The sequence below is a fragment of the Lagenorhynchus albirostris genome, chromosome 17, assembly GCF_949774975.1.
Source record: "Lagenorhynchus albirostris chromosome 17, mLagAlb1.1, whole genome shotgun sequence".
Taxonomy (NCBI): domain Eukaryota; kingdom Metazoa; phylum Chordata; class Mammalia; order Artiodactyla; family Delphinidae; genus Lagenorhynchus; species Lagenorhynchus albirostris.
In genome coordinates this window covers 70,144,956-70,169,118 of record NC_083111.1, presented here as the reverse complement: position 1 = coordinate 70,169,118, position 24,163 = coordinate 70,144,956, and the positions used below count along the sequence as shown (strand labels likewise).

General features: G+C 49.4%; 1 long non-coding RNA gene across 4 annotated transcripts in view; it reads right to left on the bottom strand.

Annotated features, from left to right (window-relative positions):
- The window catches only part of LOC132507742 (uncharacterized), a 376,375-nt gene that overhangs the window by 113,971 nt on the left and 238,241 nt on the right, over positions 1 to 24,163 (bottom strand). For 3 of the 4 annotated variants that reach the window (XR_009536285.1, XR_009536286.1, XR_009536287.1), the window contains exon 5: positions 6,138 to 6,230. The exons of the other annotated variant lie outside the window; for it this stretch is intronic. This is a non-coding gene — a long non-coding RNA (uncharacterized LOC132507742). The remainder of the gene's footprint in view (positions 1 to 6,137; positions 6,231 to 24,163) is intronic. 4 annotated transcript variants of the gene reach the window in all.

The window sequence follows — 24,163 nt, the reverse complement described above, 5'->3', positions numbered from 1 at the left end:
ACAGCTTAGTGTCTGCCTCATATTGTGTGCTCAATAAATGTTGGCTGTTCTTCTCATTGAAGAACCATTGTCAAGACTACAGAAGTTAGGGTAGGTTAAATTGCTATCACTGAGAGACCCAGAAGTGCATAGGGTTGAAACGCTGCAGTTTATTTCTTATTCCCATGACGGTCCAAGGAGAGCGTCTTTGATGGCTAGACGGCTCTCCCCACGTGGCGATTTAGGGCCCCAGGTGGCTCCGTTGTCACCTGGGACCTTGTTGTTCTCTTCCTCCAACCTGAGGAAGCGGAAGGAGGTCCGTCCACTTATTAAAAGCTCTGCACCCGGGTGTGGGCACCGCACTCCCGTTCACACACCATTGGCGAGAACCAGTCACGTGGCCACACCCAGCCTCACAGGAAGCTGGGAAATGCAGTCACTGGCTAAGAAGACCCTTCTCTCTCCGCGTCGAGCTGTTGGTATTGCAGGCTGTAAGAGTCCTTCTTGTGGGGCGGTCTTGTGCATGGCAGGATGCTGGGTAGCCTCTTCAACGTCTGTCTCCTAGATGCTAGTAACACAGACACACCTAGCTCATGGCAAACGAAACTACCTCCAGACATTGTCAAATATCTTCTGGGGTGCAAACTCACCCCCTAGTTGAGGACCACTGCTCTACAAAAGAAGAGGAAAATTCTGGGGTGGGGGTGGGGGGCATGGGGGGCAGCTGGCCACCCCTGGAGGAGAGAGAAAATTCAAACTAATAGCTTAGCTCAATTCCTTGTTCCCTCTAGAAGGTGAGCTCCCCAAGGCAGGGGTCTTCTGTATTTTGTTTACTGCAGAACTCCCATCTCCTGCACCCAGAGTAGCACCTGACCCCTAAAAGGCAATCAATACATAGTTGTCAACTAACTGGATGTGCTCTGTAGACTGGACCAGCATTCACCATTCAAACATACTTTGGGTGCTTTCCATGAAGCAAGCCCTGTGCTTGTAAAGGATGCCCTCTCTCCTTGTATCAGGAAATATCATTAATAATAATATTAATCATCATTTTAAAAGCCCAGACCCACTGGAAACAGTATGTCACATGGGATCTGCCCACCCCCACCCCACCTCTGGAGATGCTGAGCCCCTGGTACCTAAAGGAAAGAGATTCCAGCTCAGGCTGCTGTTGCACGGCTGCTGATTTCATCTTCCTGAAGGACCTCCCAGTGCCCGAGCTTTGCAGATCCCCCTGCTATGCCTGATGCCAAGTTATTGCATTCTCTGGCATTGGGGCCAGATTTGGAGATGATCAACATTCATGTATTCATTCAACAGATATTTATTAAGCTCCTACTACGTGCCACCCATGATATTAGGACCTGGATTCAGAGCAGTTAAATCCAGTGGGGAAAAGAACTTTTTTTTTTTTCCCCTGCTCTCAAGTTAGTCACAGAGATACAGAAAAAGTAAATAGACTTCGAAACAGGAGTGGTAAATCCAGTGGGACTGGCCAGGAAGGGCTGACTGAGATGAGTTTCCAGTGTGAGTAGTTGGGAGCTCAGCAAAAACTTTGTTAAATGAATGAATGAATAGGTGAGAGACAGGGACATCCAAGCTGAAAAACACCAAGTGCAAAAGCAGAGAGACGTGCAAAATCACCAAAACCGTCAGCAAGGAAATAAGTTGCTGTGGCTGGTGTGTACCAGGGTTGAGAGGGTAATACCAAGAGTATTGATGATAACAGAGAGATAGTTGGCACGTCTCGACAGTTTCCCATGCGCTTGGCACTGTTCAAAGGGCTTTAGGCATATTATTTCATGGAATACGTACAACGTTATTAGCCCAACTGTACCGATGGGAAAACTGAAGTCCAGCGAAGCTAAGAATTTGCCCAAACTTGCACAAGTGGCAGAGCTGGGATTCCAACCCATGCCAGAGACTTCACTCTTCACCTCTGCATCTTGGGGAGGGTTTTGCATTTCACAGGAAGTCTTTTGACCTCAGTCTTGCAGGTAATGAAGAAGCCAGGAAAGGAGGCCACGCGGTCTTTGCTCTTAAACACCTCACATTCCGCGAGGAGAAACAGGCACGGGCAAAAGCCTTTGGAGTCTGCACAGGCCATGACAAGTGCTGGACCACAGGCATAGACAAAGAGGCCTGTCTCCCCCACCTCTGCTCCAAAATGAGGGCAAGTTGAATGTTCATTTGACTAACCGATGAAGGCTTCATGGAGCTGGTGTCACTTGAGTTGAGTCTGGAGGGAAGAGAGCGCATTCAGGCAGATGTCACCGTGTGTCCAAAGGCATGAAAACTGGAACCTGCAGGTGTTGCAGGCGTCTGGAACGGTCTGGAGCAGCAGGGTGGGGAGAGGCAGGAATGGCATATTTTCCACTTGGAGCTTGTCTGTGGCCCTGAGTTCAGGCTTCAGGCCTTGAAGAAGCAGTAGCCACAGGGCTCCTCCAATGCTGGAGAGGGTGACCCTGCGTTGCTTAAGATGGTAGAAATGAAACTCATGCAAGAAACCCCTACAGAAATGCTACAGGCTTTCAAAGTGCTCAGCAGCCGTTCAGCTGAGCACCTGGGCCCCGTAGAAGGCAAGGCTGCCGGCAACCGAATGCACTGATGGACCCAAGAAACGTTTCTTTCCTCTTCTCTTTTTTCAATTTGTACAGGAAAAAAAAGTCCCTTGAATCTGGCTAATATGAGAAAGTCCACTGAGAGCACTTGAAAAAGCAAAAGATGAAGGGGGAAAGAGCCTGAGATCAAGTCCTAGCCTGGCTCTGACCAGCTGCATGTTCATCGCACCATCACCTCCTCCTGAGGAAGACTACATTTCCCAGCTTCCCTTGCAGTTGTTTGGGGCCACGTGACTGAGTGTTGGCCAATGGGGTGTGAGCAGAAGGCAGGAAAGTCACTTCCGGACCTCACCCTTTAGAACATCCTACAAGACCCTCTTGCCTTCTTTCTTCTTCCATGGCAACTCTGGGGACCACAGGCTCCAAACAGTGCATGGATGGAGGAGAGCCAACTAACGCCAACAGGACTGCAACTTGAGCCAGAAATACATTTTATTTGTTAATTCACTAACATTCCAGGGTTCCCCTGTCCCTGCAACACTGATTCTCCAGGGCTTCTAAAAGTGTGGTCCACAGACCTCCAGCATCAGCTTCACCTGAGAACTTCTCTGAAATGCAAACTCTCCAGCTCCATGCTAGACCTACTAACTCAAAAGTTCTGTGCATGGAGCCCAGAAACTCTCTTTGGGGATTCTGATGCAGCCAAAGTCAAGAACCACTGGTTTACTCTATATGCTACCGTGTGGCCTTCATCTTTTGAGCCTCAGTTACCCCCTCTGTCAAATGGGGGTGAGAACGCCTCCCCTTGCTGAATTCAGGTGAGCATTAAACGTTACTACGTGGTGTGATATGTATAAAGAATCCAGCTCAGGAGCCCACACACGTGCCACCTACAGTCCGGAGCCAGATGACTTGGGAGAGCCGCACAAATAGTAGGTGGGAGTCCGCCTTCTGCCGCTGTGAGAGGCATCCTCTACGATGGCCCCCAGTGATCGCACCTCCCAGGATCCAAGCCCTTGAATAACCCCCTCCAGTGTCTGGGCTGGACCTAGTACGTCGGGTCTGATGAACCTTCCTTCAAGGCCCACGGGGAGAATTCTTTGCCTCTTGCCGTGTCTGGAGGCTCCAGGCGTCCCTTGGCTTGTGGCTGCACAACTCCAGTCTCTGCTCCACCCTCACATGGCCTTCGCCTCTTCTGTCTTCCCTTCTGTCTCTTGTAAGGACACTTGTCATTAGATTTAGGGCCACCCAGATAACCCAGGACGATCTCAAGATCCTTAACTTAATTACCTCTGCAAAACCTATTTTGCCAGATGAGCTCACATTCGTAGATTCTGGGATGTGGACGTAGATTCTGGGATGTGGACGTATCTTCTGGCGGGGCCACTGTTCAACTAACCACACGGCCCAAAGACAGGGATGGGTCTTATTCAACATTATATTCCCCTGGTCAAGTCACCCTGTGTAGTGCTTGACCCAAATAGGAATTTGACACAAGTTTGTGAACAGAAAGGCAGCAGAGCATTTAAGTGACTGGGCTTTAGAATTAGCTAAACCTCTATTCAAACCGCAACCGCTTACAAACGATGTGACGTTAGGCAAATTACTTAACCTCCCTGAACCTCGGTTTCCTCCTGTGGGCATTTTAATAATACGTATCTCATGGGGTTATTATGAGCATTAAGCTAGTAAGTGCAAACCAGCTACACCATATCTGGCACCTAATGGGGATGCAAAATGCAAACACAGTGCCGGGCACACAGGGGTCCTCAATAAAGGCTCGCTATTCTGACTAGCATGTTGATGATTGGCATGGCTGTGGTTCCCACTCTCGCACACCTCCCAGCCTTTTCCTCTGACTACCACAGGGGCCCCTTCCCGTGCTCAGAGTCCCTGGGGTGATCCAGCAGCCCTCCATGGAGACAGCTGTGGATAAATAACCCAGCCCTGCCCTCCCACCCGCAGGCCCCCTTCCCTTCCCACCGCCTGGCTCGCCTCCTCCAGTGATGTCTCCCAGAGCAGGGCTGGCAGTGAGCTCGCCTAGGCCCCTCATTGTTATTCCTGGCACGAGGTAATCCTGCCAGCATCCTCAGAGACCCGTAAAAATACCCGCAGTTTGTCTTTCATCAGAGCAGCTCAAAGCCCCATGGCATCCGCTCGAGAAGACAGTGCTCCCAGCTGAGTTCTGGGAGCCGGCTACTTCCCAGGATGGTCTGGTATTTGCAAGGCAGAGGGAGCGAGTGTGAACTGAAATAACCCAGCCCAGGCACTGGCATACCCAGGCTGCCAGGGAGACACAAGCCTTAGTGTATGGAGAGATCCTCCCTGGAATTTTCTGGATGTCAATGCTCTGAGTCACACACGAGTGGGTCTGCATTCCCACTCGGCTACTGAGTAGCTGTGTGACTTTGGGCATTTCACTTAGCCTCTCTGTGCTTCAGTTTTTGGCTCTGTAAAACAAAGTGGAGATGATATCCACTTCCTAGGTTTCCTGGGAGGGTTAAAAGGGATGGTATAGGCACAGATAGAAGAAAATATTTGCAGCACATATATCTGACAAAGGGCTTGTATCTAGAATGTGTTAAGAACTCTTGCGATGCACTAAGACAAACAAGACCCTTCCCCAGATGCGGGAAAGACATAAACAGACGCTTCGCAAAAGAAGATGTATACAATAACTACGTGAAAAGGTGTGCAATGTCATTAGTCATCAGGGAAATGCAAATCGCAATGATGAGATACCACTTCACACCCACTAGAATGGCCAAAATGAAAAAGACTGTCAATATCAAGTGTTGGTGAGGATGGGGGAGCAATTGGAACTCTCACACACTCATGGTGGGAGTAAAAAGCTGATATGACCGCTTGGAAAAAAAGGTTTGGAAGCTGCTTATAAAGTTAAAAATACACTTAGCATATGACCCAGTGATTCCACTCCTAGGTATTTCCCCAGGACACATGTCTATAAAAAGGCTTGTATGTGAAAGCACATAGCAGGCTTATTCATAATCACCAAAAATTTGAAAAAATGTCTGTCAATAGATCAAAGGATAAACGGAGTGTGGGCTGTTCAGGCAATGGAATATTAGATAGTGATAAAAAGGAACAGCTGCTGGTATTCCTGGAGGAAGGCCATAAACGCTCCATGGAGTAAAAGAAGACAGACATGAAAAAGCAAAACTTCCATTCGTAAGTTCTAGAAGAGAGAAACGAAGCTGCGGTGACAGAAATCAGAGCAGTGGCCCCCTTCGTGTACAGGTGGGGAAGGAGGCTGAGTGGAAGAAGGCCCAGGAAACGTTCTGCAGTGATGGAAACATGCTATGTTCCTGTATTGGGGTGATGGGTACATGGGTGTATACATTTATCCAAACTCACCAAAATCTATACTTAAAGATCTTTGCATGTTGTTGTATGTAAATTAATCTCAATACAATTGGAAAGGGACCATGTGTGTAGAAAAGCTCAGCAAGGGGGCCAAGTGGAGAGACAGGACTCAGTAAAGGTCAACTACGATCAGAAAACGGTAAAAACAAGTAAAAAGCATGTGAGTTATTCAACTGTATGTTGGGAGTTCAACGTGCTAATCTGGATTCTGACCTGAGAACCCCATCTGAAATGTGGCAAAACTCACAAAAAGGCACCATGGGCTAAGCCTTTTGTGCCCAGCTCCCCACTCTTCCTTTCTTCCTCCTGTGAACAGAGAAACAGAAAAGGAGTGTTTTGCTGGCTGAAGATGCTCTTCTTAGAAGCAGCGGGGCGGACGGAAAGGGTACCTTTGGGGGAGTGGTGAGAACAGGCTTACTAACTATAAAGATACACAGATGCCTCAGTGGGTCCACAGCCCACACGGTTACATCCAGGGTTTCAGAGATGCCCAAGGCAGCTGTGGAAATGAGTTTGGCCCAGCTGCTTAGGCAGCGGGCTCTTGAAGACAGAACAGTATCCAAGGTAAGGAAACTGGCTGAGGCCCAGCTGTCCCCCAAACTCCCATCCAATCCCAGGCCAACTTTCCCCATTACGGGCCTCCGCTAGCAGGATCTCCCTGCATCCCTCACTCTTCCTGGACTGTTCCATCCTCCCGATATGGTGGATGTGGGCCTGTGCCCGAGCAAGGAGACGTCACTCCCAGCAGAGCACATTGGCTGCTGTAGTCTAATCTGAGGCCTCTCACTGGACGCCCATCGCAGTGGCCCTGGAATCGTCTGGAGTTGCTGCTGACTCTGTCTCCCAGGGTTCTCATCTGTTCGACATGAGGACGACCAGACCAGGAGCTCTCCCGCCCCCATAGCTCTGAGATTCCTCCCTCTTCTAGCGCTGTGGCCTAAGTTGCCTCCCAGGAGTCCCGAGGGCGGCACTGAGTTGCCGAGACCGTCGGCAGGGCCTCCATGCCCAGGCCGTGGGGTCCACCTTCCAGACCTCCAAGGCCTGGCTGCAGCCTTGCAAGCCACAGAGATGCCCATATTTGCTTAAAGTAGTTGCCCACAGCATCTTTTTTTTTTTTTTTTTTTGGTACGCGGGCCTCTCACCGCCGCGGCCTCTCCCGCTGCGGAGCACAGGTCCCGGACGCGCAGGCCCAGCAGCCACGGCCCACGGGCCCAGCCGCTCCGCGGCACGTGGGATAGCCCCGGACCGGGGCACGAACCCGCGCCTCCTGCATCGGCAGGCAGACCCCCAACCACTGCGCCACCAGGGAAGCCCGCCCACAGCATCTCTTAAAGAGAACACTCTGCATTGGGAATTACAGCAACAGAAGGAGGGAAAAATAAGATGTTCCTATCATCCCCTAGCAAACAGGGCTGCTGGCTGGAAAACAGCCCATATTTTGGGTGCAAATCACACTGAGGACTTAGGAGGCTTTGGGGAAGCCATCTTCGTGGGAAGCGGCAAAAGTGCCCCCCTTTGGGGCCTGCAAGAAAAGCCTTTGTCTCTACCTGTGGATCAAAAGTCAGAACAAACCGCCCTGAATTACTGAACCCGGAATACGCATTTGTTGTTACCGTTGTCGCTGTTTTGAAGGGGAAAGGAGCTGCCATTTCATTTCCACCCATGACTTGCTATGTACCCAGGGCCGGCTGCGTAACTAGCAAGGTCCACCAGGTGCAAAATGAAAATGCAAGGCCTCTTATTCAAAAAGGAAAAAGAAAAGCTTTTTACTTTATTCTGCGATCTCTGTCTTTGTCGGCTGTGGGGCTTTTATTTGCTAGTTCGTGTCCTGTGCCCTCAGCCCGGGGGTACTTGCAGGGGAGCGCAGCCCCTCGTAGACGTCCACAGCTCTGCCCGACCACCGGGCCCCTCCCCGTGCCCAGGTCCCCACCAGAAGCAGAGGGCAGCTGCCAGGTTTGGCCAGGGCAAGGGATGGGGCGGCCAGGGACCCATCTTGGGGGGTGAGAAGGTGACCGGGGCAGGACTTCACTTACAAAGCACACATTCGAAGATAAAATTTATTGAGAATTTCAAGATGGCTCTGGCAGACCTTTAAACTCCAAACGTCGACCTCTCTCATCTCTGTGTCAGTATAGCTTAAGATTAAGACCCTGCCAGCCAGCATGGGCTCAGGGCTTAGCCAAGTTACTGATCTTCCCTATTTATAAAATGAGGATAATACCAGGACCCCGTACATTAGGCTGATTTGAGAATTAGGTGACCTAACAAGAATTGTTAACTCTTGAGACGTCCCTGGTGGCGCAAAGTTTAAGAATCCCCCTGCCAATGCAGGGGACATGGGTTCGAGCCCTGGTCCGGGAAGATCCCACATGCCGCGGAGCAACTAAGCCCGTGTGCCGCAACTACTGAGCCTGCGCTCTAGAGCCCGCGAGCGACAACTACTGAGCCCACGTGCCACAACTGCTGAAGCCCACGCACCTAGAGCCCATGCTCAGCAACAAGAGAAGCCACTGCAATGAGAAGCCCGCGCACTGCAACGAAGAGTAGCCCCTGCTCGCCGCAATTAGAGAAAGCCCGCGCGCAGCAACAAAGACTCAATGCAGCCAAAAATAAATTAAAAAATTAAAAAAAAAAAAAGGAATTGGTAATTCTTAGAACAGCACTTGCCGTGCGCTCCACACTGTTTTATGTGCTGTACAAGTAGGAACTCATTTCGCCCTCATAACAAGCTGATGGGTAGGTTGGTACTGTTCCCACTTTACAAAAGAAGCAGCTGAGGCACAGAGAAGTAAAGTGACTTGCCCAACTCCACACAGCGGGTAAGTGGGTAAGAGGCGCGGCCAAGGTTTGAACACATCCAGAATATGTGCTTCTAGGTCAAGACTCGGCATAGTTCAAGGTCCCTGGAAAGTGAACAAAGGTTATTGTTCCATTTCATGTACGCCTCACAATGAGCCAATGAGGTAGGGGTTCATACTCATTTGAGATCATTTCAGAGAGGACATGGGAGCTCAGAGACGTTAAGACAGTTACCCCAGGGCCCTCAGCAGTACTAACTCCAGGAGAGGAGAGGAGGTGAGCTAAGGAGATGAGAGAGGGTGAGAGTTGGGCCTCTGGCAGAAGGGACTTGCACGATGCCTTGGAAGTTTTGGTGTAGGCCATGTACTCTAGATATAATTGGAAGGCTTGAGTTTGAGGGGTATGAAAGAATTGGGTGTTGTAGCCTCACGATGCTAAAATCCTAGATCATCAGCGCAGGACAGCAGCACAAAGATTATTGAATCTGAGTCCTGATTTTATGATCGGGGACACTGAGGCTGGAGCAGAGATGTGGCTAGCCTGATGTCCCAGAGTCAGAAAGCACAGTCCCAGGAGCAGATAACCCCTGGCCGGAGTGCTTGCCGGGGCTGTAGGATGTCCTGAGCACATACCAAGGGTCCTGGGTCCATAAATCCAACAGTCAAAACCCCTGCCAACAGGCTACTCCTTGATAACCACTGACACAGCAGTCCCAGGCACAGTGAAATTCTTATAAAATAAAGTCCCTTGCTACTAATAAGGCGATTTCTAGTTAGGGTTGCTTTTTACAGCTGCAAAACTTAGCTTAAAAAACCCCACTACTTTTTAAGTCAGACAGACCTAGATTTGAAAAGGGCTCCACCACTTAGTGGCTGTGTGACCTTAGGCAAATTACTTAACCTCTCTGAGTTTCAGTGCTCTCATCAGTAAAATGTCTCTGAACTGAGATCACTTCATAGTGAATGAAGATCTCTGGAACAGATTAAATGAAAAAGGAGCTACAGAGGGTAAAACTGCCTAGTTTGAAAGCTGGCACATAGTAGGTGCTCAATAAAGGCCATTCTGTCTCTGTCAGAATCCAAACCTACATAACGCGTGACAGACGAGTCTCAGGGGAAACGTCAATTCTAAAAGGACTTAAAAGTCTATCAGCACCATTTTTTCAGCAGCATTTGCTCCCTTCACGTCTCTGTGTCACATTTTGGGAATTCTTGCAATATTTCAAACTTCATCGTCATTATTACATTTGTTATGGTGATCTGTGATCAGTGATCTTCGATATTACTATTATAGCTGTTTGGGCATTTCATTTTTTGGCAGTGATGTATTTTTTGAACTAACTTGCATTTTGGAGGAAAATAACGCTACTGCACACTTGGTAAACTACAGTATGGTGTAAACATGACTTTTATATGCACTGGGGGAAAAAATAAATGCATAAATAAAAGGACTTAAAAGCACCCAACAGACATCTCCATCTAAAAAGCCAGGGAGGGAAAACACAGCAGAATTTGGAGAGGTCCACCATTCGTCCTGACCCAGGAGCCAAGACTGGGAGGTCCTGGTGACAGGAGGTGGGGAGGGGAAGTTGAGGAGGAAAGGGAGTGTGAGAGAACTGACATTTTTGGAGTTTCTTTTCTATTTAAGGTTTTGCTAACCCGTTGGTAAAACTCATTTCTGGTTCATGTTCTTAGCAGGAAAACACATTCAGGCTAAACAGTAAGAATGGACCCTGGCTTGGAAAGTTCTCAAAGGTTCTCACATCTCTCTGGCGTCTACTGCAACTGAGGAGTGACATTGGTTAAGCAACTCAATTTGAATAATTGTACACTGAGGATTTCCAGGGGAAACACCCAGGGCAACTTTCTGACTGGGGATCTTATGACACAGATGGATTTAAATGAAGAAAACCTGTAAGTGTGGAAGATTCTCCCTGGACACAGAGACTGAGGACATGCAGCGAACAACACGGACGCCCCAGAGCATAGACATTCTATCGGGGAGGTTTCTAAAAGAGAAAAAGAGAAAAAGTAGAGAAAAAGTAAAAGGTGTTACAAGTATCCAACCAGCGTTGTGGTTGGGAGTCCAGGCAAGCCCTTCAAAAAGGTAGCATTTAGGTTGAGAAGCAAAGGATGAAAGGGCTGGGTATGGGCTTCCCAGGGCTGCCGTCACAAAGTACCACTAACCGAGTGGCTTAAAACAGTAGACGTGTAGTCTCTCACAGTTCTAGAGGCGAGAAGTCTGAAATCAAGGGCACAGAAGGGCCACGCGCCCCCTGAAACTTGTAGGGTAAGATCCTTCCTCGCCTCTTCTAGCCTCTGGTGGTCCTGCCAGCAATCCTTGACGTTCCATGGCTTGTAGAAGCATCGCTCCAATCTCTGCCTCCATCTTCACATGGCCTCCTCCCCATGTGTCTGTGCCTTTCTTATCAGGACACTGGTCATTGGGTGGAGGCCACCCAACCAGGATGACCTCACCTGAACTGGATCACACCAGCAAAGACCCAGTTTCCCAAGAAGGTCACATTCACAGGCTACGACTGGAAACTGTCTTGTGGGGGTGACCCAGCTCTGTGGAATGCAGGGAGCAACACAGGTGTGTGAGCAGCCAGGAAAGCCCTGAGCTGGAGATGGTGCCTTTGGGGACACGAAGAGGCCAGCGTGCCTAGAGCACGGTGAGGGGAGGGAAAGCGGTCCCGGCGAACTGGAAAGTGGGATGGAGCCACAACATACAGTCCTAGGAGACGCGGAGGAGCTTTTCAGTCTCTGAGAAAGGCCCACCTTTTCCAGCTCATGCTGGAGGGGGCCTGAAAGAGGTTGACACACCGCAGGCAGGGAGTCACGGCCACTGGTGTTTTCATAGTCTGATGCACCACACCTGTGACTGGCCTGCCACTCTGGAGAACCAGATGTGAGGCAGAAACCTTCTGGCAATGATGTGCTCTCTGCTCTGGAAAACCAGAGGCTAAAATTGTCCCGTTTACTGCACAGTTGCTGCCTGAGTGCATCCTGACAGGCAGCCGGGGAAACCAGAAAATGAGAAAGTGTCCTCCTTTGCAAAAATTACGGCACCTTGGCTATATATAAAAAAATATATTTTGGCCCTTGAGAAAGATATATGCCATATATATATATATATATATATATATATACACACACACACACATACACACACATATATATAATGTCTGTCTTGATATATATGCTATATTTATGGCATTTATTGAAAATTTCAAGCATATATTAATATATAAAACACATATATCTTATCACTTTATATATATATATATATATATCATATAGACCAAAAGGTTTATGCTTGAAATAAAGGTTTGCTTTCTGTGCGGGCTGTCTTTGGTATTTACTCCACAAGTATTTACTGAGTGCCTAGCATGTCACAGACGCTGTTCCAGGCAGCTGACTTTCTAGTGGGATTGGGGAAACCAATGGATCAACTCAAACAATTGTAAGGCATATTAAAGGCTGCCGAGAGCAGCAGAGGAACATCCAGCTAGGGAAGAGAAGAGCGAGCACTGCAGAGCGTGGGGGACTTTGGGTGTTAAATACAGCGGCCGGGGCAGGCCTCACTGCTGGAGATGGCTGGGCACACCTGCGGAAGACCCGGAGAGAGCAGTGCGGGTGGGGGGAGAGACAGCAGCTGCGGAATCCCGAGGCGGGGCTGCTGGGGTGTCTGCGAGACGATGGGACAGGATGGCATGGTGGGACGAGCTAGATGGAAGGAAATGGAATATGACTGGGGCAGCAGAGCTGGGTCACACGGACCTCGTAGACCACTGTAAGGACCATGGCTGCTACTCCGAATAGGATGGGGACTGGTGGCGGAGGGCGGTGGAAGCAGAGAAGGCTTACGCTCTGGCTTCTGTTTCAAAGGGTCACCCTGGGCTGTTTCGAGCATGGATTGTAGAAGGGCAAGGGCAGAGGCAGGGAGGACAGAAAGAGCTGTCACAATCACGCGGGCAAGAAATATGATGGCTGGCGCCAAGGTAGGGGCGGTGGGGGGTGAGAGGAGGTGGTGGTCTGGGTATATTTTACTGACGGCCTGGATATGACGGGTGAGCAAGGGAAGTCTAAGGTTGACCGACGCCAAGGTTGTAGGCTGAGCAGCTGAAAAGCTGGCATTGCCATTCATGAAGATGGAGAAGATCACAAATGGGGAGACAGGGGGAGGATGAGAATTTTGCCATGATGGCTAGACACCCAAGTGGAGATGGGCAGGGAAGCAGCTGAACGCCCCAGTCCGGAGGCCGGTGGAGAGGGAACACTTGGAAGGTGTCAGTGTAAGGAGGACACAAGAACCCTAAGACCAAAGGAGCTCTCCAAGGGAAAGGATGAGCAACAGGCAAAGGGGCCCAAAAGGAGCAGCCGGGGGGGAGAGGAGGCCACCCAGGAGAGTGGAGACCTCGGAGCCAAATGCGGGAAATGTGACAAGGGAGGACATATTAACTGTGTCAAGGACAGGTGAAGGTCAAGTCAAAAGCAGACTCGGAACAAACCCTGGAGAATTTTGGAACTGAGGACGAGGGGCCTCCTGACACACATGGATTTTCTGTTCTTACCTCTTGCTCCAGACACAATCATTACTAGGTTATCTTAAGTCTGAATCTAATCTTAGTTTCTGTCTGTCCTTCCCACTAGGAGTCCACTCACTCCTAGTGTTAGAACGCTCCTGGTGTTATGGGCTGAATTGTGTTCCCTCAAATTCCTACACTGAAGTCCTCGCTTCCAGTACCTCTGAATGTGACTGTATTTGGAAATAAGGTCTTTAAAGAGGTAAGTTAAAATGAAGCCAGTTAGGGTAGGGCCCTAATCCATACGAGAGACATTGGAGATTCTCACAGAGAAAAGGCCACGTGAGGACACAGTGAGAACGTGGCCATTTGCAAGCCAAGGGGAGAGGCCTCGGGAGAAACCAAATCTGCTGACACCTCTCTCGGACCTCTAGGCTCCAGAATTGTGAGCAAACGAATTTCTTTTTAAGCCACTCGGTCTGTGGCATTTTGTTATGGTGGCCTAGCAAACTCATCTCACTGAAAAATAGGAAACTATTTTTTTTTGCTTTACATCTCTGGTACTAACACAAATCATGGCCCCCAGAGCAAATGATCACTGAATAAAAGGGCAACAGGGCTTTTGATTTCCAACTTACAGTGATGTGAATAGCTGTATTCCTTAAGATTAGGTTTGGCTGTCAAACAAGATGGAATGTATTTTTCCTTCAGGTACGTGAAGACAAGAGGGAGGGAGTCCAGGACGAGCAAAGGAGTCCTTAGTTTTTGAGATTCTTTAATATCGTTATGCTACATTCCACCTCATGTTTCAATAGAGCTGCTTAAGCGTCAACCGTCACTTCTCTATTCTAGCGAGCTGAAAAAAAGAAGGGGTGCTCCCTCCTCCCCTCTTATTAAGAAATCTTCAAAACACACATTCAGGACACTTGTGCTTCTGTTCCATTGATGAGAAACATGGCCATACCTAGTAGCAAGGGAGGCTGGGAAATGTAGTCTTTATTTTGGGCAGCCAGGTGCCCAGCTAAAATCCAGGGATTCTATTATTAAGATGAAAGGAAAGTGTAACCCTTCCAGGTACTCTTCCATGAGTTCCCCCAGTAGAGTGTTGTAGCCAGCTGTCTCTGGCACAGCAGCCCAACCAGCCTTCCCGAGGGGCCTCTCTACACAGCATCCCAGGGAGCTGGCTGGAAACCACTGGTCTAGACAAGCAAAGTGAGAATTTCCTCTGCAAATGAGATGTGCCACCTCCAGAGGTCCTCACTGGGAGCCAGTGGCAGGAAGGAGGAAACAGCGGAATAAAAACGGTCTTTGCAGCCTTCCTGAGGGGATGCACAAAAAAAATGTATGTGAAGGAGGGGGAACACTGAGAACAAGCCTCTCTTGCACCAGAGATGAGGTGTGATGGGACCTGTCCTGGGGTCAATGGACCACATCACCAGCCAGGATGCAAAAGAGGGAAGAGATGCTGAGGGAGGTGGGCGGAAGTCCTCTCCAGCTCTGGACATCTCCCCTGAGAGATCTGCCAGCCTTCTTAAGCGTGTCTAGGTGCCGGCCATCAGGAGGCGGCATGGCTGTATCTCTGCAGGCCCAACGGGGGCTCGGCTGTGACAGCTCTTGGAACATCAGCTGTGGAGGGCCTGGAAGGCACGCCTCCTCGAGCTTGGATGTGAAGCTGTCGGTGCCACCGGGGAATCACTATGAAAGCACTCCCGCCCGGGCAGCTGACGACACTGCACAGAAACTGCAGAGCACGCTTCTAACAGGTGAGGTTAAACAGAGCATCCAACTAGGACAGCCCAGGGTGGGAATGGGTTTGAGATGAGGTGCAAAGAGCTCTGAGCCTGGGGGACCTGACTTGTTTCAAGTTCTTGTCCGCCACTTTCTAGCTGGGTGACCTTGGGCAGGTCACCTCCCCTTGCTGAAGCTCAGTCTCCCAAACTAAAAGTGACAAGACTGAATCGCATCATGCCTGGGGTCCCCAGTAGCTCTGGGATTCCAACTCCAGCTCCGAGTGATTCTGAGTTACAGCCACAGCCAGCCGACTAGGAAGGAATGTGGGCAGGAGGCGGGAGTGGGAGGGACACACCTGTGAGTTCTTCCTGGCATCCCCAGCTCTCCATGTTATTATATTTTTCTCTGCCCCATTTTCCAGAGTCCTTGGCCTCATATCTCCTTCAATGCTCCAAAATAAAGCTTGTCTTCTTGCATTCCCGAGTCCCAGAGGCTTCAACTCTTCCCTCCCCAACCAGAGAGATCAATCTCCACACAGCAGCCCGAGTGGCCTTAAAATACAAATTACCCACAGAAAATCCCTTGGTGACCATCCACTGCTCTTACTGCAAAGCCGGTCTCCCTACTGGAACCTACGAGCCCAGCATCACCTGTCTCCTGCCGACCCCCCAGCCTCCCCACAGGCACCTTGCTCCCTCCCTGTTACCGATGGCCACACCTGCCTTCTTCAGTTTCCCAGGATGACAAGGTGTTTCCCATCTCAGGGCCTCTGTCAGAACATCTTCCCCGTTCCCTGCAGCCGCTCCTTTAGGTCTTAGCTTAATTCTCACCTCTGCAGAGAGGGCTTCACTGGGTGCCCATCTCAAGTGTGTTCCCCTTTATCATCTCTCTCAGCCCTGTGTTTACTCTTGGTCTATTTACTTATTTATTTGTTTGTTTTAAAGTCTTTATCGAATTTGTTACAATATTGCTTCTGTTTCACGTTTTGGTTTGCTGGCCGTGAGGTATGTGGGATCTCAGCTCCCTGACCAGGAATCAAACCTGCACCCCCTGCACTGGCAGGTGAAGTCTTAACCACTGGACCGCCAGGAAAGTCCCTCTTGGTGTATTTAAACGCGATTTAGTGATCTATTTATTTTTCATCTGTTGATCTAGTTTGGGTCTGCATTCCTGACTGGAAGCACACTCCAGGGGAGCAGGGATCTGGTCCATGACTAGGTACAATACTACCTGCTAAGGACCCAGCACTGGAGGCACTCACAGGATATTTAAATAAATGCATAGTTGCATAAATATTAAAACGTTTAACAAAGCATTTGTAAAAGAAAGGACAGAAGAGAGGAAGGGAGGGTGGGAGAGAGGGAGGGAAAGAAGGAGGAAGGAAGGAAGGAAGGAAGGAAAGAAGGAAGGAAGGAAGGAAGGAAGGAAGGAAGGAAGGAAGGAAGGAAGGAAGGAAAGAAAGAAGGAAGGAAGGAAGGAAAATTTGAGGAATTTGCAGACTCAGCACTTAAGCCCCGGTCTTTCTACTTCAAATCCCACTTACTTTCCTTGCCTCCATATTTCCATCAATCAGTGAACAAACCGGTCCTGGGACTGGCACCACGCTGGGGAATATGGATAATTAAGGAGCTTACAGTACAACCGAGGAAGTAAAACTAGCATACACGTAACACGACGGTGGACATGGAAAACCAAAGGAAGCCATTAGCAAAGTTTTTCTGTAGAAGAATATTTAATTATAGAGAATGACGCTTATGACACATTTTTAACTAAAAGCAAATTAGAAAGCTGCATGTTTTCTATGTGTATACCTACACATGGTGGGGGGAGGGAGGGAGGTCTGGGCAGATGGCAATAGAGAGAATACCCATAAGGATGTGCCCAGCTAGGAAACTAGGTGCTGCCAGCTTGCTGGTCATAAAGGAGGTCTCTCCAGAGGAGGGGTCGGTGGATGAAGGGGAGCCTTGCAGAAAACATTTTCATACTGAGCACCTACTGTGTGCCAGGAACCGTATTATCTCTAATAAAAGACCCGACCAGGTAGTTATCATCATCACCATTTGAAAAAAGAGGGAAACGAGGTGCAGAGTGCCGAGTAACCTGCCCAAGGTCACACAGCTAGAAAATGGCCCCTCTGCCTTCACTCTGCCCACAGCGATTTCCAGCAGCTGGCGTGAAGGGGCCGCCACCGGAAGGGCGGGTGTTGTCGAAGCGCTGATGGTGCGGTGGGGACGGAACGAGGGTGATTTGAGAAGCTCTCTATTTCCATCGGCAGCTCTTTTTCCATTCTCACCTCCTTCTGTGCCATGCGCCAAGCCTGTTGATCACAGAGGCACCACCCCACCTGCCCAGTTTTGAAAGTGCACTGTTCCCCGGTTTCCGAAGCTTCCAGCGCCGTTCCTTGTGATGCTCTAAATCCAGAGGCTTCTCCGCCTCTTCCCAGGATGGGAGGGTCTCAGTCGCAGCCCTGGTACTACCGAGGGGCCAAGGCTGAGGAGTCGACCACACCCCACCACCTCCACCCTTATCCTCTGGTTGGGGTGAGGGATCTGGGAGCCTGTGGTGCTGTCCTTGTGGAGGAAAAGGCAGAGAAAGATCTGCTGACTATGAAGAGGTAGCAGAACAAGGGTGCAGCCAGCATGGCCCAGCTGGTACAGTGGGCAGGAATCCTTCCCAGTGAAAACTGCAGAGCGCTTGATAAATGCCACTCAACCCAGGAAGATCCCTGTCACCACTTCACAAAACCAAGGCCCCGAGAGGCTCCTAACTGTGGGTCCTGACTCTCAAAGGGAATGACAGACAACATGTAACCACGGATCTTTGAATCTCTCTCTCCCAAACTGACAGATACATGAGTTATTGTATTATAAAAATAGATGACTAGGTACTATGTTTTTTGGGCACCTGAAACATTAGCTGATTTAATCTCCACAACCCCCCAAATTGGTAAGTATCACCTTTGCCATTTTACAGGTTGGAAAATGGAGACTAAGTGAGGCTAGCTACAGTGTCCTAGGTCATTCCATTCATAACAATGGAAGAGTGAATCAGAAACTTAGCATCCTTATGTATATTATATATGTAATATTACATGTTATGCCACCAAGGAGCCGTAAGTGTAGAGCGGTTGCTCTGTACTGAGCTGAGTCCACAGCCAGGGTTGAACCCAGGCTGTTTCGTGCCACAGCCTTTATCCTTCAACACCTCCACGTGCTTACGATACTCCTCTAGTGTCTGAGAAGCACCCTTGGGGGACAGAGTTAGTAGGAGAGAGAGATGGAGGAAAAACGTCTGTCGGGGGCACACCAGAGTCCCTGTTACCTCCCCAGATGAGAAGACAAAGTGCCTGCAGGGGGAGGGGTGGGTGAATGAGCCTGCTGTGTGACACGGGGACTGGAAGATGATTCTGAGTAAAGGTCAAGTTTTTCCAGAGCGAGAAAGCAGGCTGAAGGGTAGTGGCTCTCTCCACAGCGGCACCGGCTTAGCAGGCTGCCAAGGTGAGTGCTGAACTTGGCCTGGGATACGGAGTTGTATAATCATCTCAGCCCTCCCGGGTCACTCCAGAATACCAGGGCAACCTTCATACCAGAAAACAGGCTCATGAACGCCTGCCACCTGGGACAGTTAGAGGAGTAAACAGAGGCGTCATCGCACACCAGGGACCCCCTAACACCATCCCTGTCCTGCTGGGCTGATAATAGTCACGTACCAACATTGAATCACGCACATACAAGTCAGGCATTTGGTCTCAGAAGCGTTACGCGCACCATCTCTTAAATCATCCAGAAAAGTCCCTGAAGCAGGTGCTAAAATCATCCCATTTTATACAGGAGGAGCCTGAAGGTCGAGAACTTGCCTCGGATCGTTGAGCTAATCCACAGTGGAGCTGGGATTTGAACCCAGGGACCCGATTCCAAGAGGGGCAGCCATGGCCTCTGTGCTGAAGTGGGGCAGCTGGGCATGTGGCAATGGGAAAAACGAGCTCAGATCCTGGGATGATATGGAATCAGATCTTAGCTCTACCACTTCCAGCTGGAGCTGAGTGACCTCGGATTAACTATGTTCGGTGTCTGTCGTCCCATGGGTAGAATGCGGATCCCGGCTCCTCAGGTGGTGATGAGGGTGGGGTATATAAGCAAAGTGGCTGCTGGTAGTTCCTTCGTAACTGGTGCCTGGTCTCAGGGGGGCACATAGCCTCTGCCACCTCCCAGAGTAGAGCGTGGATGTTCTCTGAACCTCAGGCTTCTCTTCAGCCCCCATAAGGAATCACCCCACTCTCCTGGGCTGCACTCTGTTCAGTGAACTCCCAACTAGAGCTGCAACAAATGACCCCAAAGGCCACCCCCAAAAACGTGTTGTCTGATCACCCAGCCCCAGGCCTTCCTCCCTCTCCTTCAAAGTCAGCCTTTAATCCCACCCACCCTCTCGCCAGTTTGATTATCCCCCTTCCACCCAGGGAACAACCAAGGAAATTTAAAAGGTAGAAAATTCAGCTGAGCCAATGTGGCTCATTTCTAGATGTTTGGGCACACAGTCTGGTGAGAAGGGAAATAGAAACCTTGAGTTCACCAAAGGCAGACGAAGACAGTCTTCTATGGAGTTGCCCAAAACTATTTGAAAGCAAAACCTCCCATTGGGCCTGCCTTGGAGGTAATCGCTTCCACAAACATAGACTTACCAACCTCAGGAAAGACCCTGTTTCCTTGTCAGCAAAGCATGCTGCCACTCCTCCATTACCGTCCAGGTCCCCCTCTCCCGGGGAGGGGAAGCGGGGGGCTTGGTCCATGCATAGAACTGTGTTTCAACATAATTGCTCTCCTTTGTAGTCCTGAGTGTTCTACTATATGCATTTTGAAAGCATTATTCTAAAAGGGCGTCCATAGCTTCCCCAGTTAGTCAAAAGGGGGTCCATGGCACCAAAAAGAAAAAAAAAAAAATCCCAAAGCTCTCTGAACCTGGCACGACCAGACCCTAGGAACTCATGAGTTCCCTGTCCTTCATGAAATAATTCCCTGAAGGTTTCTAATAGGTTTACAGATAGCACCACGTTGCCTCACCTTTCAGCATCCCTGTGGAAACCTCCTGTTTTGTCTGCAGACGTGCATAACCGAGAGACAGGGAGAAACAAAGCAAGGATGACTCTATCCTGATATATACATCCTTTTCCAGTGACGCCCCCTGCCCTGAGAAACCTGATTGTACGTATTCCTCACGGCCTGCAAATTTGGGGAAGGCAGGAGCAATGCTGAATCTTATATCCCAGCACCTGAAACAGCAACTAGAAAGGGCAAGTCTCTGATAAGCGTTTGCTGAGCACACGAGAGAGACCAGCCGGGGAGAGGGAGGGTTTTACCGCACACAGCTTCTTTCCTTGAGTCCATGGGAAAATTTCCCCTTCCTCGGGCAAATCCCTAGATGTTTTCTCGCCGCCTCAGAGGTCTGTTCAGAGTTGGTCGTGGCCTTTTCTTCTCACCTGGGCCACGTGGAGGACAAGTTGGCATAGGGTCTGCCTTCTGGGGTCAGGGGCTGGCCGTGCCTTCTCACCCACACAGACGGTTCCTCTTTCCCCTCCTCTGAGCACCACACAGAGTGAAGACTCTTCTCGACCAGGCAGAGAACCGGGCTTTGCACAATTGCTATCCAGGGAAGACTCTACCCCAGACCCAGAGAGTATGCATTCTTTTCAAGCGCACGTGCAACCTTCTCCAAGACAGACCATGTGCTGGGCCATAAAATAAGTCTCAATACATTTCAGAGGACTGAAATCATACAGAACATCTCTGAGGACAGTGGGAAAAAAAATTAAAAGTTAGCAAGAGTAGATACGGAGAAAATTTGAAGGAACTCTTGGAAGGAACTCTCTCGGTGCTGGACACAGACTAGGTCGTCTATCATTTCTGCCCCGACGTCTCTCTCCACCACGGCTATGATCCTTCGGCTGCAGCTTACTGGGAACGTCAACTGCCAGCCAAGGACACGGCTGTGGTCCCAGCCTGGCACTCGCTGCCCTCTCTGTGCAGGGAGCTGGGACGACGTGTTCATTCCGGAGCCCCCTCTGAGCCCCTCGACTTTCACCAGGTCCACACTGAGACAGGAAGGTCTCCACCGTGCTGCCCAAATGGGGTCCCCCCACTCTCCACTCTCAGGAGTCCCAGCCTTCTCAAGGGGCTGCCCGGGTGTGGCCTGAGAGCTTGACTTTTGCTCTATTTACTCAGAATGTTCTCTGGCAGATAGAATCCATTTTGTTTAGGGAGTTTAACTAATACCTCTTGAGGAAGAAATGAAGCAGCTTATCGGAAATGCCTGCTTTCCTTTGTCTGCCATCTTAGAGGGTTCCTGTGAGATCAGCAACGTGGTTTACCAGAAGGAAACTCAACAAGCCAAGTCATTCCAGGTAAATGGCGACTGCAGCCCTGACATCCTTTGGGCTGGGAAGTAAAGTGGGATCTGAATTTCAATTAAGGGTTTACGTGAGCTTTTCAAGGCTGATGATCTGATCCATGTTTTTAGTTCATAATATAAATGGGCAATTGCGGCGCTCACAGTCCACTACCCGTAGGACCCAGAAGGTGGAGGAACCTCTTATGGGCACAAAGGAACAGGGTTTTACTGAGAAAAGGCTGCGTGCAGCATCATTTTTCTACAAATCAAGGTGAAGACCACTGAGACAAAAATGAGTGAAAAATGATGTCCTTAATGAAAGCACACCTGAAGAAGTTGGGGCATGATAAAACCTCCTCAGAACTCAGTCCGTGGGAGGTTTCCAGTGGGATTCCATTGAGAGAGGGGAGTTCAAGAAGATAAGAATATAAGTCCAGTTTTGTCATATTCCAACTGTGGAGATGCGAGCAAACGACTCCACCTCAGTCTCCTCATCTGTAAAATGGGGCTGATGGTAAAAGCACCTACTTCCCAGGCTGGCTGTGAGGACTAAGTGAGGGGATGCCTCAAGATACTTTCCAAGTGCCTCTCACGTAATAACAATACCAAGCCCTTACCATGAGACCTAACCAAACGCTCTTCATTTTCAAGACAGTCCTGGGAAGTGGATACTCAGGTTATTTCCAGTTTGTAGATAAGAACATTTAAGCCTGGGAAAGCTAAGAAACATGCCCAAGAACACACGCTGTAAGTCACAGAGGTGGGATTCGAACTCAATCTAACTCCAGAGCCTCAACAAACTTCCAGTCTAATAGGAATGACCAATAAAAGCCACCAACGCCAGGAGGGCCACCACGCTGCCCCAGGGACAATGCACTGGGAGCCAAGGACAGTCAGGAATCACCCTGTAGGAACAAGGGTTCAGGTGCCCCATGAGGGTTGGGCCTTGAGAGGTGCTTTGGTTCTCACAGGAAGAGGAGAAGACAAGAAGAGCCTTACAGGTGGAAAACTCACAGTGGCAAAGGCAAGGTAGGTATTAAAAGGAATTCCCTGTTTGGGTCAAGCTGGAAAGACAGCTGTGCTGAGAGACCTGGGCTACCTGGAGTCTCATTTCCATGTCTTTGCAAACATTCTGATCATTACAGCACTGTGGGTAAGGGCACAGGCTCTGTGTCTGATGGACTAAGTGGACATAATAAAGCTGTGTGACCCTGAGCAAGAGACTTAACCTCTCTTGTCCTGAAGGGGGCTCACCTTTCAAATGAGGGTCAACATACCAACACTCTGGGCAGCTAGACTGACTCCACGGGGCTCCCTGTGTAAAGGCTTAGCCTCAAGCCTGCTAGCGCTCTGATGCTTCTTTGCATTTCTGCTCTACTTGATGCGGCCTGGGTCTCCTCGGCCGGCCTTCCCACTGCTCAGACCCCTTCTGCTCCCTGGCTGACATCCCTTAAGAAACTACTACTGAAAGTCCTAGAAAAGAAGAGACTGCAAAATCAACGAGAAATGGGCTTGGTCTATGACTATTGCTAGAGATGAGTTTCCACTAAAAGGAACTTATCTGCTCACAGCCAGATTTAGGGATCTGACTCATCCCTCTTAAATAACTGTGATGCAATGTTATTTGAACTGTAACCATTTGACAGCTGCCCAAGGAAGGTACTTTCTGCCTGGACCACAGGTTGCCTCTGTTAATTTTTAGAATTTAGCATATCGAATGGGAGGGCCGATGAGAAACTTTCCTACAAAGGCAGATTTGCTTTAAGCTCTCCTCTCGTTCCTTGTAAACTCAAATTCTGGTGTGTGTGTTGAGGGGGCAGTATCGTTCAGTGTCCAGGCTTAACTAAGGTGTTTGTGTTATTCACTCTTTGAATCAAAGGTCCTAAGATATACATCTTTCAAATTTCAGCATCTCCAAAGAATGTTGTGTCCCGCAACCAACGGCATTCAGTAGTTCAAGTGGAAGCATTTGCTTCGTTCTTCTTTGTGGCACACAAATTAATCGTGAGCTGCATAATCGACAGCATCTCAGATTTGAGGAAATACAGCATGTGCTGGGGACCACGCTAGGAGCAACCACCACATAAACATATTGTCACTCCTAACTTACATCTGAGATATCTGATGCCTAAAATATTTAAGAAAATTTTGCTTATGACCGCCTAGTACGTAGGAGAAAGAGCACGGACTTCTTGTTACTGTTGCCGAACACAAATTACTGCAAAACTTAGCCTCGTTAAAACCAATCGTTTTACGTTACTCATGAGTTTTTGATCAGGAATTTGGGAAGGACTAGGCTTTGTGGTTCTCACTTGGGGTCTCCCATGTCCTCGTAGTCAGATATTGGGCTCTGGTCATCTGAAAGTACAGATGGTCTAAACATCCAAAATGACAGCTTGCATGGCTATCGGCCAACCCTGGGTGCTGGCTGGGAGCTCAGCTGAGACCACAGACCAGAGCACCTACAGGCAGCTTCTTTCGCAAGGCAGTCTCCGTGCTTCCCCAGAAGCAGTATCCAAGGAAACCTGAAGATGCTGCATGACCATTTGTGACTTGACTGCCTGAACAATTACCAAGACTAAAGGAAATGACGTAAGTCCCGGGTCTGGACTGTCATTGGTAGAGAGGGTAGAAGGAGTGGATGAGTACGTAGACTGAAGGCAGATTCCACAGGATTTGGCAATGGACACATCTACCAATTGACCCTTAAACTACAGGAACATGATAGGTTTCCAAAAATCGCTTAGTCATTGCCTGAATTCAAATCCAGTCTTTACAGAGGGTGGCAATGTGGGTAGTA